Below are 19,369 nucleotides of genomic sequence, written 5' to 3' on the forward strand. Positions count from 1 at the left end.
AGTCTGCAGGTGTATTTACATACTGCCAGCAGGAAGTCCAGGGTGAGGCATCTTTGCATCCAGCTCACATCCAGTCTGCTAAGTGCCTGTCTGCAGTTCTTTAGCACTGTCACCACAAACTACATATGTGTCAGTATGAAAGGAAGCTGCAGTAAACTACTGTAGCAGACAGCTCACCTCCTCTTCTCCTGTTCTGAAATTTAACTCCTTGGTTCTCTTCGATTTGCCAGCATGCAACAGAAGCAGCAGCAGTTCAAATATGAGATACACAGCACTGCAGGAAAGGAAGGGGGTACAGAAGTGCCAAAAATAGAAATGTGTATTAACTGTTAAGGTGAAGGAACAGGTGTTGTATGCGTTCCAGTGCAATTAAGATACGAAAGGAAAGTGGATTTTACTTCATTCAAGTCATTTGGGATAGATTCAGAGATTTTTGCTACCTAATTTCAGTTCGCAACAGAAATACATCATAGCTGTTCTGTTTACTTGCTGATGTCATACATGCTTTGCTAAAGGATTTAAGACTCACTCAAGGACTTCTGCTTTGCAAATAGCTCCATGAAACAGAAAACTGATATTTTTTTTTCCCAAATTAACCTTTAAATTCTGCCTTACCTAAGCATGCTTGTTCCTCTTCCTTTAATTGCAAGTTATTTTACACTAGGAGCTGAGAAGTGATTATGAACGCCTATTTTTGCTGTGATACAGCAATGTACTGCTTCCCTTTTGCCACATAACTCAGCTTTAACCCCTGCACCTCTCTCCAGTTATAATCTATAAACAATAAGCAGAAACATACCCTTTTGGCTCCAGACATATGACTAAACAGATGTTCCTCCCAGCCAGAAGCAGTATCAAAGCTGCAAACTTACAGGGTTTATCACTGTGTTTTGTATTTGATAGTACTGTACTTTATAGGGCAAATACTTCCCCTTGCCCTCCCACCTATGATTGTGGAGATATCAACATGTAGAAGAACCACTGCTATCCTGTGTGCTGGATCACATTTGTGAAGCACATATGCAAAAGTGATTTCTTCTCTGCTTTTCTGTGGTAAATAGCAAATCAAAATTAATAGAGGGACAGCAAAGGAAACATAGTCATAGCAATCTAGTGTAGGACTCCTGGGGCCAAGGAAGCTCTTTATCTGCCCCAGGATTTTCAGCAAATGGCTGAAACTATTTTCCCCAGGGTACCTGAATTCCAAAGGCAAAATATTCCACTCCCACTTAAAACTTACCCAGAGCATCCAAGTTACTGGAGCTGGATGGCACAGCCCAAGCTTTGAGCCTGAAGGCACTTACTGCTCAATTCCTTTAAGACTAGAAAGAGTTCAAAGAATTCCTTCAACACAATTTAAATTGGTGAGTTGGTTAACTAAATGGAAATTCTTCGATAGTGACTTTTTTTCAGGGAAACTCCAAGGTACGTTTGCTTTTTGCGTGATGCATAAAGGCTTCTGACAAAATACTTTGTAACAGGCAATATTTCTGGAAGGGAATAGTTTCTAATTACTTCCGATTCAGACTTTTAGTTAATGCTGGTTAGTCAGCAAGTTTTAAGGCCACAAGACAGAGTTAAACCATGTCTGAAACATAATTGCTATACATGAGCTATCTATCTGTGACACCACTCCAACTCTCTGAACTCTGGGCTGATGGTAAAAGGGTAGATTCTCCAAGGTGCAAACCCTTTATTACATCACATAGCAGACTTGCATCACTCTCCACATTTATGGGTTGTCAAAGTGTATTATAAGGGAGTATAGGGAGAAGAAGGAAGGAGAGAAAATACGCCCTGAAAAACTGAAGAAAAAAAACAACAAAACAAACATATTTTGTTTCTAGCTGGGATTTCACTGTAAGGAAACACGGATGGAAAAACAAAAATGCCGAAAAGGAGAAACAACATCTTTACATAGCTTAACCAACGCTATAAATGTTAATGTAAAAGGAACAGGAATAAAAATTTTACATATATGCATAAACAGTAGAACACCTCTCCCACTCTGCTCCCATGCTTTTATAAAGAGAATAAGTATAATTTGAAATCACTGCACTACAACCAAAAAAGGGTACATTCTCTCAAGCAACTATTTATATAGTTTTATGTATATTCAGATGCTGAGAAAAATCGAAGGAAACACTCATTAAACAATAAAATCTCACTTTATGACTTCTATCATCGACATTAGCAGTTTTACCAAACTATTTATTCAGAAAAATAGGGAACAATAAAAAGCCACAATTCATCCCACTTAAAGGAAAAAAAATAGAATACATTGTTCATTTAAGGAATAATGACAAAGCAATAGGGAGATAATTTTCTCCACCCACTGAAAATGTTAGATCAGGAAGCATAAACCTTGCCAAATACCTGTTTCTGATTCCAATCAGAAATGCATTTTAACTGTTTGCATGCACTTGCAGATCTAACTAAAATCTACAACACAGGAATGGCCAGACTACAAGTCATTTTATTACAGCTCCATCACACAGTAGTCTGCCATACATTGTCAATAGCACGTTTATTAGGTCTGTACCGGTATCCAGGGATTTTAAGATTATTAATATTTTACTGTAACCATAACAAAGTCTGCATTTTACAAAAGTGGTACAAGCTGAGCTGCTTTAGAAGAAGAATTGGAGCTCCCAACTGTGGTCTGCTCATAGGAGTAATATGTACTTTAGCTTGCTCACTGAAGTGCTACATTACAAGGGCAGAGAGATGCATGCAATTGAACGGCAATACTATTGCAGACAGGGGATAATCAGTTAAGAGCAAATTTTACAAGGGGCTTCTTGCTGCGAATGAGTGGTTGGTTTTCCGTAAACCAAACCACATCTATACTACACATTAAATTGCAATCTTGTGCCTCTCTGAGAATCGGTCTTGCCACAAGTGGACACATGGATACAAGCACAAAGCAACTACAGTGTTGAATCCTATTGTTGTTAATACATGGCTTCCCAACATTGCAAGCAACAGCGATTGATGCTCAGCGCTGAAGCAGATGGTCATTTCAAACACCTTGCCAACTGCTTGTATGTGCTGAGCATCACCGGTATTTTTGCTGGTCAGGCTCCTCTTTCAGTTTTAACATCACTGCTTTACTTAAGCAGCACACAGGAAGAAGCACAGCTTCGCTTTAGACAGGGCATTCATCTTCTCTTGTTAAGGGAGAACTTCTCTCAGCACGCAAGTGGGGTGACAACCTCCCCCTCACACACCTGTGGTGAAGATAGATGTTAGCTGTAGATGGTGCTTCTCTCCTACCTGCATCTGAATATATACACACAGTAGTCATAAAATGCCCTGACAAGGCCCTTTAAAATACAAATACAGCTCAGTCATAAATAATGCCTTTCTTATAAGAATAGGGAGACAGATGAAAAGATTAGTTATTCAGGGCTTGCAGAGCTCTGCTGCCAGTGAAACGGACAGGAGACAGAACAAGTTAAAAATGAAATAGCAAAGATTTAAAACATTCACTTTGCTTCAAGGCTTATATGTTAACACTGCATAGCTGTGGATATAGAAACAGAGATGATGATGTGAAACTTAGTTAGTTAGCTTTTTTTTTTTTTTTTAGTACTAGGCAAGAAGATACACTGATTTGGCTGACTGTACAAGCCATCATTCCCCATCCCTAACACATCCAATTATCTTACAGTTACATGATGCCAAGACATGACATTTTATTACCAGAATACTAGGAAAGACATGAACCTTAATTTCTGCTATTCCATCTACCCAGAAGATAAATTTTTTAAGCATTCAAACCTTACAGAAGTTCAAGTAAATGGAAGTCCCAGGGTTTAGTAGGGACCTGATTTTTCCTTCTTTGCTATAAACAGAAACCTCATCAGACAAACGTTCCTCCTACTACTGCAACAGGCAATATTATTATGGAAAATCCATGTCCACTCTGACAAAAGGGCAGTCACCCCAATCAGCAACACCAAAAACCTTTCTGATTTCTCTCCTGGTGAGGGTAAAACCCACTCTGTTACAGTCACAATACAGATAGAAGATTAGTTTCTACTTGTATTTTCTTCCAGTTATGATGTTTTATAACAGATTTATTTTTTAAAAATAAATTAAAAAAATCCATCACTTAGGCCTGAATTTTAAAGACGGGAAAACTGGGTTACTTGAAAGCTAAATGCTTCCTTGGAGCATCTAAGCCAATGGTTGCAATAGAGCTTAGCAATTCTGAGAACAGTTAGATACTCTGACAAACAAAGGTTGCAGAGAAGGGAATTTAAAACAAAAACAAAAAGATGAAGGAAGATGGGATAGAAATAGGAAAAGAGTGAAAATTAATTCTGTATATTAAGGATGGGAAAGATGCAAACTCTGCTCTTCCAATTTCAGTTTTTCTAGCTTATCTAATTTCCTTAATAATTCTTGTGCCAAACATTTTCTCTTTAGAAATTATGTCTTCTGAAACTCAGCTGTGACATTACAAATTTGCCCCAGTCTAATTTGCCCCTGAAAACACGAGATACTGCATGCAGACATCTCCTGTCACCTTTTCTGATATATGGCAGAATTGTCATCTAGCAGAGGGCACGAAGAATTCCATGAACGAGGTCACAGAGCAGTAAAGAAAGAGAATGCAAGCATTTTCCCTGCAGATCTCCTTTAAGTGTGAGGCCCCAAGAATTGTCAACATGCCCTCTGCCGTGCAGTTATCACTTTGGTTTTTCAACTCTTCTATTATTTGATGTTGTAGATGCACTCAACTTGCTTGACACTAAGGGGCATGCTTTAGTGATGGGACTCAGTAGGTCAGATTGATGGATGGACTTGATGAACCTGAAAGCCTTTTCCAACCTAGATGACTCCATGATGTGTGGGGCAACAGGTCAAGAGAAGAGACGATGAGGTGTTGTGCTCCCTAACTGCATGAATGAGAGCTTTAACTGTGGAAGTACATGAAATGGAAACAAAATGAATAAGCGCAAAACACTGAGAATCAGCATATCCCTGCACAGAGGGATGTATTTTAACACTACACAATACAATGGTATAAGAGACAATGATTTAAATTTAGCCAGTTCTTTTCCCTCTTTTATTTGTTAAGCCTTGGAATGGAGACAGACTTAATTATGGTACTTAATTTTGATTTTAGAAATTGATTTTCCACTCTAGTTTCTGCTGGTGCATAGGAAACTCTAGTGAGTCACACAAGTGATACAACAACCATTAGCAGCCTTAAAAATAAAAACATTAAGAATTCCACTTTATTCTTATCTTGGTCCAAGTTCTGTACAAATTGTTTCTTCATTCACTTTTCTGCTAGAAATTTTAAAGTTTATTCCTGTGATTTTCAGAAATCACAATGAAAATGGTGTATAAAATCCTCAGATGTGCCGTTGTGCTGCTCAGTTTCTTGTATCAAATCAAATCACAGTATATATAGCAGAGTTATGCATCTGCATGGCAAGTAGTCCTACAGGAAATAATATAAAATACAAAATTTATCCTTAGGGAGAGAAAAAGAAAGAAGGGACCACATACTGCAAGTAGTGTTTATGTGTGTCACCAGTGCATTTTTGCAAAGGACTTACTAAATATAAACCTGAACAAAAGTGAATCTGGTGTGGAAACACTTTTACTGCAGCATTGCGTGTATGCCTCCCATCCTGTAGTATTTAAGGACCTTTGTTTTCTTTGCACTTGCTAGTAACTCTGTGGAATATTATTTCTATTTCAGAAAGGGAAGAAAGAAGGCACAAAGAGTGAGTTGGTAACAGCCATGCAGGAGGCAGGAGCATCTGCACAAACTCCTCTCTCACTCAACAAGTGGCCACAGGGTTTGCCACGGCCAAAGCCGAAGCGAGGTGGCTTGCACTGCCTTAACTGCCAGGGCTAACCACACTCAGACCTGCACCAGTCCATCTTCTTTCTGTCCAGAGCAGGTGAGCTGGCAACATCCATTTACCTACCCATAAAGACCACCGAGATATACCCTCTCTGTAGTTTCATACAACAGCAAGTGGGGCAGCCTTTAATGAGCTGTTCTAACCATTACTAATTAAAACAAAACAAAACAACCACAACAAAAGAACAGCCAAACACACACACACAGAATATTTGCAGACACAAGCATGGGAATATAAATCATCCTATGATAAATATTATTTTATTCCTGGCTAATTACCGGCTGCCTTCTCTTTCAAAGCCCTCCTTAAATCTCACTTTCATTTTATCAGCCCCAAGAGCAAAACTTATAAGTCAGCTGAAGCAGAATCACAAGTTACACCCACTGTATCAGTGAAACACACGGTCTCCTTTGACCCAGTGCCATTTAACAGTTCAAGGTGAATGTGCTGAGCCCTTGTCCCAATACCACACTCTCTAAAAAAACCCTGTGCCCAAGAACCCAGGTTTCACTGAAACACAAGATGAAGAAGAACTACCAGTGATGAGTTCAAATAAGATGGGGAAAAAGTGAGCTACCAAATAACCTTACACCCCCACCTCATCACAGGTGGGCACGTTCATACTCCCATGGTCTGAGCCCATTTTATGCTCCTCTGAGCAGCAGTGGAGCCCACGCACATTGATCCACTCAGCAAGGCCAGGCTGCCTTGGGCCACTCTCCAAGCCCTGACTTGCCCAAAGCAGGTCACTGATCCCAGCTTAGATCCCTCCCCTCCTCTCTCCAGCTATATTCTGCCACTGACTGGGCTGCCCCCACCTGAGCAGCCTCTTCCACCCCTTCCTCTCTAGGGGCTCCCACCTGGCCTTTAAATGCTTCTTGAAGACCATAACCCATGTGCTGAGAACAAAGCCACACAACAGGTACTGACTTATACCCCTTTTCATTGCATCTCTGGCTCTTCACCTCTGCACTCAGCTTTCCCAGGCTGTGATCCACACTCAGGTATGCGCCCTCACACCCTGAGTCCCACAGGGAGAGGCCCTGCAGTTCAGTATCACTTGGGAAGTCAAAAGTCATCACAAAGGTAAATCACTGAACTTTGCTAAACCCTTGAGGTGTTGAACCTAGGTTTAAAAAGCAATGCATTCTCGCTAAAATGCAAAAGAGAGACAGAGGGAAAAAGCTCTGCTTAGTCCCTCCAAATACAAGATGGTCTGTGTATGACAGGCAAACAGCAACAGAAGTCTTCATCCATGACTGGCAACAACTGCTTCTTGTGTGCAGAGACAAGAGCTCTCCATGCTCATGGAACCGACTTGCCACCAGTTCATCGCTCGAGCACAGCTTGAACTGCAGCAGAACCAACCCAGGGTTTTCTGCCTTAATTCTGCCACAGCTCTTCTGCATGAGCTTAATTATTCTTTGCAAGCCAGCTGCTCGCTCTTCAAATGAAAAGAATAATGCTCTACTGCACTGGGACAGACTAAAGATAAAAGTATTAACAAATGTGAAGTAATGTGATAGAAAGCATTATAGGAAAAGGGAGCATCTACCCCCGCACTGGCTTATGCGGAACTCTAGAGAAGCCTGCAGAAAGGTCTCTGTGAGTCTGTAACAAAACTGATTACACAAATGGCTCATTGTAATGTGACACATGAAAAAGTCCATTTTGGCAATAACAGTAATAAATGGTGGTGTTATACCTGCTTTGACCAGAAAGAGAAAAGAACTGTAAAGGAATATGAGGTCAAAGAAAAGAACAGACTTTTCTTTCATATATGAGAAGATCTTCAGAAGACCAATATATTGCAAATAATAAAATATAAACTGTATGTTTCCCCATCTAAAACATATTTCAATAAATTAATTTTATGCTAAAATAAGCTAAGAGAAAATTTACTGTGCCATGTTTTCTTAATCAATACCATCCAAGTGCGGCCCCAGCCCTTTTTATTCCCATTCCTTAGGACAAACATGAGAAATGTAGATGTAGAGGTAATTTTTTTTTTGTTCCAGAGGATTTGGGCACTTTGAAAACCAGAGGAAAAATTGAGGCAGCATACGGATAGTGGGATATACTTTGATAACAGACGGTCTAGAGTTGATCAAAAAAAATCCTGAAAAATTGTTATAGCTTTTTAGGACAACAAATAGCATCTTTTTGAATGCTTTGAAGTTTTTAAATTTGAGTGTTTCAAGAAAACAGAAACTTTCTGAGTTGTCTAACCAGTAGAAAATTGAGAAAGTGTTCCTTGAAATTGTCAAAATATTTGTCTTTTTCATCAAAAATCAGAACATTTCAGCCTGCTCCGGGGCTGTCAATACTGCTGTCTAAATTACATTTACATTTAACTTTCCCCTGGGATCCCAGTCAACAGATATTTTTAAAATTTCTTTTCTGCACATCTCCTTGAAAATACTTTCTTTCGATTCATGCATTTAGCAGACTTAAAGATTCTCCCACACCTTTCTGCAAATTGTGTTTTGCCAAGCCAGGCACACTGGTTGCCTTCTTATGTGTCACCCAGACTTCATGAAGACACTATAATGAACTTACCTGAACTTTTAGAAAAGCATCATATGGAGGGAAAGCACCACGAAAGCAAGTAATTAACTGCTTTCCATTTTTCAGGCATAGCGGTAACTATATTTCATGCCTAGACCTCCCAGAAACAGAATACAAGAGGAATGAGAAATTGTTTCCCAGCACTCCTCACAGCTAAGTACACAGAAGATTTAATATACACAACTTTTTACAACTCATCCTTTGCCTTCCACATAGGGATGTACCAGAACAATCACTTCCAAGGACTCTAGTCATTCGTTGTATGGTTCTAGGAGAGCCAGATAGGTAATGAACTGAACCAAGAATTCTTCCTGTTTCCAGCTGAATTAACTAACTAGTTATTGTGGCAAAATCCCATTCCCAGCAATGGATGGGAACTCTGATCTTACTCAAGAGAAACATTTTTTTCTCTCCACTTTCGTTCTCTTCACCATGCAAAGTCTTGAAAGGTTTGGTGAGGGTAAAAGTGATAAGAGGGCCCAGACTTCTAAGGAATGCCTCGTCCTCACAGGTTTATGCTTCCAGACACTGCTGGTTGTCAGTTAAAGCTAACTGGTCTTGTAATTAATGGCAGCAGCTGCCTGGGCTCTGGTGAGCCCCACTTCTGATCCAGATCATATACTTATTACATCAAGTCCCACAGGCAACAGATAACAAGGGGAGTGCTTCCAGTTACCTGCCTACCTTGCACTAGCCTGCACAACACTCTTACATCCCTTAAGAGTCATTATTTTAATCAGTTAAGCACATCCCACTGCCCGAACTGCTTCTTTAAAATGCCCTCTGACTTCTCTACTCTTTACTTTTAAGACTCCCTTTTCAAGTGCGTAACAGGCATTTATGAGCTTGCAGTTCCTTAAAAATATTGGGTTAAGTAATATTCAGTTATCTGAGAAGCCATACTCTGCCTACAGTAATGATGTAGGAAAAGACACCAAAAAGATAGTAGATTGCAACTGCATTGCACAAATATATTGGTAATTTGTTGTGATTTAAAGATGAGGTAAGCAGACAGCATAATCTTCCAGTCTCATGGCTTCAGTCTAAAGAGGACTGAAGCAATATACCTTTTTATTATCTCACCAATTATGGACAATAAATCACCATTAAAGCTCAGGACATAACATGACAACATAAATGTCCTATATTAATACATTACCTCAGTGTACTTCAAGGCGAGACCTCACTAGTGAAACATGGCCATTCCTACCTATGGGATTTCCATCAGAACAAGTCCACGAAAGAGCATGCTAATTCTTTGGCTTTTATTCTACACTCAATGCACATCCCAAGCAATACATCATGAATAAATATTACCTCTTACATCTCATGTTTCTTTGCCTATGCAAAGAGCTACAGAATATCAGACAGGACTTCATAAATCACGATTTCAGCTGTTTCTAGGACAGGGCACAGAGCTAAGGTTTTAGCCTCTATAGCTGTCCATTTAGGAATGTGTAACATGCCTTGCTGAGAAAGAACTACATTTGTAGTTACACAAGCAAGGCATATTATGTTACAAATGCAGATTCAGGAAGGTTTATTTTATTTATTTTTAAGCAATGCTATACATAAAGCCACTTAAGCAGAAACAGGTAAAAGATTACATTATGGAGAATACTCTTTGAAAGCTCAAGATAACAAAATGAATTACAAACTACTTGCGAAGTTGTGGCCTTCAGAAGTTGAGGTAATTTTCTCACAAAGCTTTTCCATGCATAGAGCAAGAGAGACTGGTAGAACTGATATGTGGTAATCTGATTTGCAGTTACATCTAAACGTCTGGTCTGCTTGGTTTTCGTACATTGATAAACTCGATTAAGAGGAGTCTTGAAATGTTACGGAATAGCATTTTATAACTATTTTACTTGTGTATCCTTCCTGGATAGGTTTTAAAAACAGGACTGTAAGTAAAATATGACTACAGATCAATATCATAATATACATTTTAAATCCAGTAAGCTCTTAATGGTTCTTTTGCCACTGTAGGAGTTAAAGTTGGTTGATATTATGCAACACAATTCTCCCAGTAATAATTTCACAAAGAAGACACAGCTATACATAGGATGGATATAGTTATATGAAGAACGGTCTGTAGGATGTTTCACTTCAAGTGGAAAAAAAAAAAACAAACAACCCAACCCAACCCAAATATATACATACAATCCCATATAATTCCTAAGAATTAAATTCTCTTCTTCCACTTTAACTGGGGGTGTTGCCTACTAAACAACACTGTTTTTCTCTCATCTAATGCTGGCAGAGTCTCTGTTCTTCTGCTTACGTGTATTTCAGAGATTTAGGCAATATGATTTAGGCAATTTATAAAAGACCACATATTCCTTTGGAACAGAGCACCCTACTATTTCAACGTTCCAGACAGTACTAGATATAATGGTAAAAAAAATAAAATCTAAAGGTTGCCAAAAAGATTTAGGCATTTAGAACATAGTTAGCTATTGCCAACACCAGCCAAATAATTTACCCGTAACTCTTCAGTTTAGAAGAAAGGTCAAACCATTGGTTCCTTTCAGTTTATAGAAGCAGAAATCCCACACATTTGATTCATCCGAACATACTTATTTTTGAAAAGTGGAAAGCCTAAAATACTTCAGAACACTACAAAAAGTAGTATTTTGCACTTAATTAGGCTTCTCAATACACGTGAAGGCACTTTAGAAGTGTCCCACAGGTCAATGAAAATAAAAACTGACAGCCATACAAGGCGTGAATTCATTTATAAATAAATACCGATTCTGGCACTTAACTCCTATGTAATTTATCCTACAAGAAGAGGAGAAACGATGCAAGAACTAGCAATTTATCCTTTGTTAAGATGTGAGCATAGCCTGTGGTATTAAATAATCTGAATTGCAATCATTTTCCTCTGTGCACTTAAATATTATCTGTAAATCATAATTAAATAGATTTTCACTTTGTTATTACCATATACATCAGTATTATTATTCTAAACATTTCAAGTTTTCATCCACACTGACAGAATGTTTCTGGACAGACCAAATGGATTCTACATCACATTTTTAATGTGAACTGAAGCATTGTATCTACAAGATTTGAAAAGAAAAATTCAGTAATGTGCATAATTCTAATCAGACTGCAACTGAGCAGAACTGTTCAGCTGCCTTGCTTAACAGCTGGTCTAAATCTCTTAGGGAGGAGCATATTTTTACAAAACATTTTATGAGGCCACACACTGAGAGTTACAGGAGTTTATTCTAGAGGCAGACAGGTTGATTAATAAATATCAGTTTTGCTTTGGGAATCAGAAATATAAGTGGATGGCTGTCCAAGATGCCTAGGCAATTTGTAGATTTATGTTTATTTACATGTGTGTAATTTAGTAACTCCAAATATTGTATTAAATAAATAGCCTCATGCATAACTAGCCCAGATCTTCTATCAACTTCTCAAATGCTTATATTTGGCAACATTCAGAAGTGAATATACCCATCCTCAGACAGAAAGATTTGAAGAAAATGAGAATAAAATAGCTGAGCCAACACGTAACAGCAATCTGTCTCCAAGACACATGTACAGACAGTCTGGCAAGATAACTAGGGCAAGAGGAGTGGAAAGAGAGAAGGCCAAAGACTGGGGTGTGTCAGATTTGCAGTTGTGAGTCACTTTATTTTCTGAGTTACTGTGCAAGATAGATGTCATGACCTTTCATACAGCATTGCTGAATAAAATGCTAGTAATACTATATGTCAGCCTGGACAATAACTGGAATCATCTTATAAATACTCAAAAATATTTGAAGTTTTCTAAGAGGCACAACTTTCTAGTACCATTTCTGTGCTCAGGACCCAGTGCTACTGCTTCATAGTCTTAGTGAACAATGGTGAATAAGCACTTTGGTTTGTTTTTTAATGAAATGTGTATTTGGCAATCAGTCATTAAATGCTTCATACTGACAACCAAAATGTTTTCTATATATCTGCACTGTGGAAAAAATAAATAAATAAAACTGTAAACAGAGACTCAAGCTACTTGGGATTATATTTCCTTCTCCATCTCACCGTTATTTTCTTAACCTTCTGTTAATTAAGAACAATTGTCCCCAGTCATTGAACTCCATCAGTTCAGAGGATCTCTAGGAGGTTGCCCACATTCATTCGCTGCGCTTCTCTTTTCTGTAGTCCTCGGTCCTCAGGGCCACAGGTAACATATTAAGTGTATAAAACACAAGATGTAGCTTTCCATATGGAAAGGTTGAGGTATATCGACTGTCTGCCCAATCCATCCACACAAACCGAACTTGTTAAGAACATACAAACTGGGTTCTCTTTGCAGCTAGATTACCTACATCAAATTGTCAGTGTCCCTCCACCCTATCTTCCATCCTTCCTTCTTTCTTTCTTTATATTTATTTTATTTGTTCTTTATTTATATTGTTTTTCTGCTTGGATCAAACAGTCATTCATATCAACATGCTTTCATTCCCTTTATTCCCCAACTTGCTCTAGCATAGTTCCCTCACAACAGCTGGAAGAAGGTTATCCGGTAATTTTTTCCTGAACTCCTTTGCCTGTACTTCTACCCTATGAGGCTTAACCAGTAATATATTTTATGAACTAGGAATTAGGCAACTTTCTGAAAAAAATAAATAAAAAAAATAAATCTACCAACTAAGTTAAGAAAAAAAATAAAAATAAAATCAATACCACATCCATAATTCATTTAAAAACTGTCACTCTTCAAACATTTTTAAGCATCTCATTCTACCTCAGAGGTTTTCAGTTCAAAAGAACCCTTTTTTCCCCTTATTTCAGGGACCAGAGGGAGTCTTGCTTCAACATTTCTTTACTACGACATAAAGGATTAATCAGTCAAAGAGGAACAGGTGAGGGGACATTATTTTGATAGCACATTTTTATTACTGACTGCACAGAGTACCTTTTCCTACTTCTCTCAAAATAAAATACTATAAATAAAGCAGAATATATGGAAATATAAAAACCCAAACATAAATGGTCCATATTTCACCTGGTCTAAAGCCGTCAATGAAAATTTAAAAAACAAAACAAAAGACAGAAATAAGTGAAAAATTAAGTTTACATCTGCTGAGTCGATGATACTAACCTTTTAAAATAATGTTTTGACTAAAGAGCATACTCCAGCAATACTCCTGGCCAGCTGCTCAACGACACACACAGGTACAGACACAGAATTATGCAGAAAGAGAGGCTAGTTGTACCAACAGTTTGGCACTGCTTCCAAGCAAAGTGATGGTTTTATTCCACTGGCCTTGCGATAGGCACATTTCCTGATCTCTCTTCTATAAAAATTATTTGGGAAGGTCAGTACCTCCTGCTCTGCAGCTCTGTTCAAGCACTGTGGTAGAGCTGCCACTCACAGATGATGCTGGGAAAACTGCCATGACCAGAGAGCTGCTACTTGTTTTCTGTTGTTATTGTCTTGCTTGCAAAAGGAGAAGCCAGAAGAGCTCTTTTTAAGCTCAAATTACTTTGTGCCTCAGTGCTTTTACAGATTTCAAATGATCTCAGTATTATGCAGCTTACATGGAGACCCTAAACTGTAACTGCAAGATCATTTTCAGAAATATTTACAAAACTATTGGCTATGATAGATTGCACAATTTACACCTAGACCAACTTGCTTTCAGGTTCTGTGGGTCTCTGAAAAAGCGAATCCTGTTTGGCTTCAAAGCAGTCATCTCCTTCCAAACCTTACACCCTGCCCTACCATCCCTCTTAATTGCCTACTTGAGACCTGGTGTGGGAAGCAACATCCCTAAAAATCCATCAGAACCTTCTGTCTTGACTCCAAGCTCTTTTGCCTACCAGCGTGGAGTTTCTGGGATTTCTGAGACTAGTAATTCGTCACTTCTTGCATAACCTAGGTCCAGCCATCACACAAATCCAGCAATGCAACACAGCTGCTTTCTGCCAGTATCATGGGACCTGTGATGTCAAGCTTGGACTGAAATATGTAACGTTTGGATAGCTAAAATTAAGTGAGGTAAATCACACCTCAGAGTAATCATAAATATCCTATACTACTAAAGAGAAAATGTCCATTTGTGGTTTTTTGCATGAGTTGACAGGCAAGAATATGTAATTATATCCCTTCTGTATAACTAATCGTGATAGTTAAGAGAAGCACTCTGAAGAACATTTGATTTAATAAGACTGGTGGCATTTGGAGATACCTTAGTTTCAGTATGCTTTTGTGACACTCATTTCCACTGCCTTTCTAACAGGATGAAAATAAATTTTTGGTTCTGTGTTCCACAGACACAGATGGTCAGTGAAGTGAAGAGAGGTATTGGATCATCTCTGTGCCCTCAAATATATGCAAATATCTTTCTAAAATTCAAAGTATACATTCTTCCGGTAAGGCTGTGTGCCCCCACCTGCATGACCTTTTCCATTAGTTTTATTTGAAATTCTGCTGGACTTTTCAGCAACCCTTCAGGACTAAGAGTTTTTTTGTTGTTGTTGTTTTTTGTTTTTTTTTTTTTTTTTTAACAGGACCAGCAACATATCCCTTCCTTATTGCCAAAGCAAGTCATGCCTACAGTTTGCTTCAGATACTATATTTGAGTTCTTAGCCTGAGACTCTGGCTGTAAGCGTGATCACATATTTGAAAAATACTACTTGACAATACTCACAGGTAGACCCATTTAAATTTAGTCCTTGGTTGCAATATTTATGAATTAAAAGTTATACAAAAACTTGGTGGTTTAAACCTTCACTATCATAGGATGGCATCTTATTATCTGTTTTCCATCCAGGACAAATAACCCTTGTAAAGATGAATGTGCTGCCAGACTTCTCTACCATCTCCCAGTACATCGTTTTAAAATTTCGTAAGACTTTTTTTTATCCACTAAGCTGAATAATGCTCATAGAGCTTTCTCTCGTGTACTGCAAGAAAGAACCATTAAACATCCCAATATCAAACATTTAATATTTCCAATATTAGGATACATTTTACTCATGCAGTGTAAGTAGGGTTACTGAAGCATCAAGAATTCAGACTGCATTTTTCTGACATGTTAGAATTCATGACATTATACACTACCTGAAAGGGTATGTTAATGATATCTTAGTGCAGCTTATTAACATTGATTTGTATTATTTTAATGCCTAACATTTTTCAATAATTGTACCTACAGAAGGCAATAAAATAGTTAAATCAGACACCACTACCCTTTAACTCACATCCTGATTTTACTATTAAAGTTCAAATTTGATCTGGAAGATGCAAAAAGCAGCAATCTATAGTGCATTAATTCTAGACGTCAGGTACTAATTCCAGAAATCAGGGTAAAAATTGACAGGAGAAAAATGTGTCAGTTTGATCCCAACTCTGACAACAGAATTGAAAGCCAGCATCCCAAACCAAACATTTTTTCTCTGATATAGTAATTTCAATAAAACAGTTCCTGAGTCTTCAATTTATATCTAAAAAGCTGTAGCTAGACAGGATATAGAAAATGGAGAAAATTTAGTGAACTAATCTTTTAGGTCAGTCGAGATAAAAACTAAAATTATTTCCTCATTTACCTCCTCACTTTAGAGATCAAAATCATGTTTCTGGCTTGCTGATACAATTATTTGCTTGTATGCTTGCCAGGCAGTGTAGTACATATCCATCTTCACTACATGCTACATGCCAGCAATCTCTCTGCTTGTGCTAGGCAGTTGGAAACCAATCTGTTAAAGTCCACAGCATGACGCAAAACCATTCTCCTCTCCTCCTAACACCTTTCTCATTGAGAGCTGCCTTGAAGAGCAATCTCTCTCCATCAGCACATCTCCTCACTAGCGCCTGGCCAATAGATCTTAGAGTTTGCACACGAGTTCTTAAACGATGCTTTCTTGGCTTAGAAGGGTTTTTTATGGGTTGGCAGAATAGCACACAGATGAAAAACTACTTGGTTCTACCTCAGCTAGCTATATATTCTGATATAATTTGGGTGACCATTACCCAGCTACTTCTCTGGGCAAACTGAAGAGCAGGACAATTCATCAGTCTGCTAACATAATCCTCATTTAAATCCTCATGCACAGCAGAAAGTACTTAATATTACAATCCATCACCTATCTCCCTTGCTGGTGTCAGTACAGGAGGAGTCATTTTTTTTCTTTGAGAATCTGCATTTAAAGTTGTATTAGAAGAATACATGCACTTTACAGACTTGATTTCAAAAATGTCTGCCTTGCAAATTACACGGAATTCTAAACTAGGCACTCTGACAATATTTAATCCCTACGGCTGGGATAGATGGGTTTCCATCAACAACTGGAAATGATTCCTTCAGCACTTATCCATCATGGCTGAAATCCCACTGTCCTATTAAAGCATCTCTGACTCATTGCAAACAATTTAATTTGGAACAAAAGATCCATTTGTTATGAACAACGCTGAGTATTGGTGATGGGACAGAACTGCTAGGGCACCGAAGGGGATTCAGGAAACTGGGCTTCAGCTGCTGGCTCAGCCATGATGCTGCTGTAAAGCTCTGCCCTGTTCCCTTCCCCACTGCACGTCTTCGTTTCACCAGCCAGAAGAAAACAGTACTACTGATCACCCCTTTAAGGCCTTTCAAAGTATGCAGATTAAAACTGCTTTATAGGTCAATACAATTAGGGAAAGGTGAGGTTCTATACTACTCATTACATTTGAAAGCCATATCTATATATGCATAACAATTTTTTTTTAATCTCCAATAATATATTATTTGTAACCCCCCTCCACCTTTTCCTTTTAGCCTTTTTTCTTTCAGGATAAGGAAACCAAGAAAGAGACCCAGTCATTCATCAGCTAAGTTTCCCTCCATCCTACTACTAATTGGTTCATTAAAAATTAGTAATCAAAATTAATAAAGAAACGTAGAGCACAGATGAAGCTAGTATGAGTTCTGTACCCGTGATGCCAGAATGAGGACTTTAAAATGAAAGAAAGTCATTTGAGAATGATATAGAAATGCCGAACAGCTCTGCAAACAGCAAGGTAAAGTTTAGTGATGCAGATACAGAGGGCACTTCTGCGCAATAAGATTTCTGAGCTGGAGCTACAAAATCCATCATAAGCATTAAATAAATTAATTAATAATAATAATAATAATAAAACTGTCAAATTGCAAGCACGTCCACACTCCAAAGCCAGGAAATACTTTCCAGAAAAAAAGGGTAGCATAACTTTTATTTTCACTAATCTTCATTAATTAGCTTCTAATGACCAGAAAGTTCCCTCTCCCACAGCCGACAAAGACTTTAGCATGCTAAAAAAAAAATTAAAAGATTGCTTATAGCATGCAAAAGAACTATCTTCTAATCCCAGACTCTTTTTTTTTTTTTAATCTGACTATGCTTTAATTCCCATATTTTTTTCTACATGCTTTTTTTCTCCCACAGCTACGCTTTTATGTCCTAAACTAGATTCAGAATTTTGTAGCATCTAGGACCCCAATTTAGGCCTACTCTGTAATTTAATATAATTTGTTATAACTGCTAGAATTATTAAAAAGGTTTCAAGGGATAATTTTTAGAATAAAATTTGGCTGCAAAGATTTCTTGCTGACAGAGGGCCCAGAGGAGTTGAGATTCATCTTTATATTCAGCTGCCAAGTGATGGTGTTTTATCTGTATGATATATTAAATTTTATATCAACTTTCCTTTCTGTGATTACTATCATTTTCATCTATGAAATCCAACAGTATTCAGCACAACTTAAATACAGTTTCAGAATAGCTGTTCAGCACCTTTTCTGTAGATTTACTGACATGTAGGAAATGCACCAACATGTAATGGAGGAACTTAAAGAATGAAAGGGGATGCTTCCTCTGTTACCACTGCAAGTAGACAGTTTTTCTCTCCATCAGCAGAGTTACAGCAACATTTATCTTTCTTTCAGGCTACGTATTTGTACTTACTCAGTTCTTTCAAAGGAAGTACCTCCTTTCCTCTCATCTTCATTGTTTAATTTTTCTCTAGAAAGGAGGTCGGCACTACATATTAGGGAAAAGGAGTTGCTAACTCTTTAAAGAGGATAAAAGTAAGAAAAACAATGCTGCTTACGACTGGTTCTGAATTTCCTTCTGTGGAGGTGGAATGTGTTCAGTGTCTGAGCAGACAGTCTCTCTTTGGTGAGACTAGGGACACAGCAATGGAAGATAAGTAGAGAAGAAAACTTTCCATTACAGCCAGTGAATATAGAAAGCACTAATCCCTCCCTTCTCTGGTGCAAGGCAGGTGCAACCAGGTGCAACCAGGCAAGAGTTGTACAAGCACAGCAGTAACATGTTAATGGCTTGGCGCTGGTACTTTTTGGCACCATATCAAAGTACTTGAAGGTCATTTTGTGAGGCAAAAGCATTTCTAAGAAAGGCCGATGGACGATGAACAAGACTTCTCTCAACAGTCTTGTGGGAAAAGCGCATCTACCTAAAGAAATGGTCATCAGGGCAGTAGAAAAAGAGCTAGAAAAGCTAAAAGACAATACAATCACAAGAAAATCAGTATCAGAAAGATCAGTATGGTCAATAAGAGGTGAATAGGCCCTGGTATTTAGCTAGGAATGACTGAAAGCATCCAAACTGGAGTTGGAGGAACAGAACAGAGAAATTTGGCTCTGTTCTGTAGCCACAAATTGGACAGTGGATGATTTCAATGCTGAACAAATCCAAGTCCTTTATGAGCATGTTCCAGAATTAAAACCCTAGCATAATGGATCAAAAGTACATTAAGAAACACTGTTGTTTAAAGTATGGGTAAGATCAGTGGTAGCATAAATTCATTTTCGTATCAAATACAAGAAACATAGCTTAGTGTATATGATAAATCAGCAATCTTTAAGCAAGATGCCTGTGCCTTGCTACATAAAAAAAAACACAAAGTTTCACTATTCTTAATACAT

General features: G+C 38.1%; 1 protein-coding gene across 26 annotated transcripts in view; it reads right to left on the minus strand.

The window, feature by feature from the left end:
- DLG2 (discs large MAGUK scaffold protein 2) overlaps positions 1 to 19,369 on the minus strand; it is a 1,043,894-nt gene that overhangs the window by 522,813 nt on the left and 501,712 nt on the right. The gene's annotated exons all lie outside the window — the stretch shown is intronic.

This window comes from Anser cygnoides, chromosome 1 (genome assembly GCF_040182565.1).
Source record: "Anser cygnoides isolate HZ-2024a breed goose chromosome 1, Taihu_goose_T2T_genome, whole genome shotgun sequence".
NCBI lineage: Eukaryota > Metazoa > Chordata > Aves > Anseriformes > Anatidae > Anser > Anser cygnoides.